The 1,228-nt window shown below is 43.1% G+C and overlaps 1 non-coding gene across 1 annotated transcript; it reads right to left on the reverse strand.

The window, feature by feature from the left end:
* Nucleotides 1-711: 711 nt before the first annotated feature.
* LOC121399595 lies at nucleotides 712-852 on the reverse strand. Its single transcript, XR_005965169.1, has one exon. It is a non-coding gene; the product is annotated as a small nucleolar RNA SNORD94 (small nucleolar RNA).
* Nucleotides 853-1,228: the final 376 nt, after the last annotated feature.

Below are 1,228 nucleotides of genomic sequence, written 5' to 3' on the forward strand. Positions count from 1 at the left end.
ATACAGTGAATGAGATTATAAACAGCCTCATCTAATTTTTCTTAAATAGTACTGATAAAATATCAAAGTTTTATTCAAGGTTTTAGTTTGCCTTTAACTTTAAGGGCAACAACAGATGGAGCAGTTTCAGGTAATTAACAGCTTAGCGGGCAGACAACACAATTGCTCTCTATTAATACAAGTTGCAGTTGGCTAGAATCATGGGTGCACTTGTGTTTCAGGTGATTGTTGCATGGGGAAAAAAAATTTACCTCCTTTGTAAAAGACTCCCAGGAGGTGGTTGTAAGTGCCCGGACTTGGTTCTAGAGGAAAAAAAAAGTTCCAGCTTAACACAAAGCAACCGATCATCGTTAGCTGTTAGGGTCAGGGCACACGCTCAGATTTGTGGAGATTAGTAGCCCCGGTGACAAATCTCTTCTTCGGGGCGACTAATTTCCCCGAACTGCCTCCCGCCGGCTAGAATCTAAATCGCCGGTGAGATGGCACTCGTAGTGCTTCGATAACCGAAGCCGCCCAAAGTTTCCTCGTGAAGCAACTTCAGACAACAAAGCGAAGAGGGGATTTGTCGCTGGGCGACTAATCTCCCCGAATCTGAGTGGTGCCCTGACCCTTATGGTCTAGTGCAGTTAAAATCCTAAATCTTAGCTCTTGTTTTTTATCAATATTCACATCATTAACCACTGACAAGATTAAAGGTTTCTCTCTAAAATCATAGCTCAGTATGGCGACTGTTTCACGCAGAGAGTCTTCCAGTCACCGACCACACATCAGCTCACCAGACAGACTTGCCTCTGCACTCAGCTCCCATTATCCAGCTGAGGTCTGTACCCCTGCGCCAATCATCACTGCTGAGAGATAATTCTGTTTGAGTAACTGGTGGGACTTGAACCCTTGTTGCTGTGTTTGCAGCTCTCCTACTTATCCACTCAGCCACTGGAATTGCTATACAGTTCTTGATCACATAAGCAGTAGACTTACGTGTCAATCTATTGTTCATCAGGTCGATGTACACGTTGAACTCTTTGTTAGGAGATCCATACTGGAAAGTAGAGATATAATTAAATATTATGTTATTGAATAGCAGTTGCCTCTTGTCTGCATTTCCTCCATCATGTCCTGGATCAGGGTGCAGAATGAATGGGTGATCCTCTCAGCCATCAAATTTAATATCATCTCAGTATTGTTATTCTCTCTGGGAGGAGAACAAAGGATCATAGAAGTCTATGAC

This window comes from Xenopus laevis, chromosome 1S (assembly GCF_017654675.1).
Source record: "Xenopus laevis strain J_2021 chromosome 1S, Xenopus_laevis_v10.1, whole genome shotgun sequence".
NCBI classification, from domain to species: Eukaryota; Metazoa; Chordata; class Amphibia; order Anura; family Pipidae; genus Xenopus; species Xenopus laevis.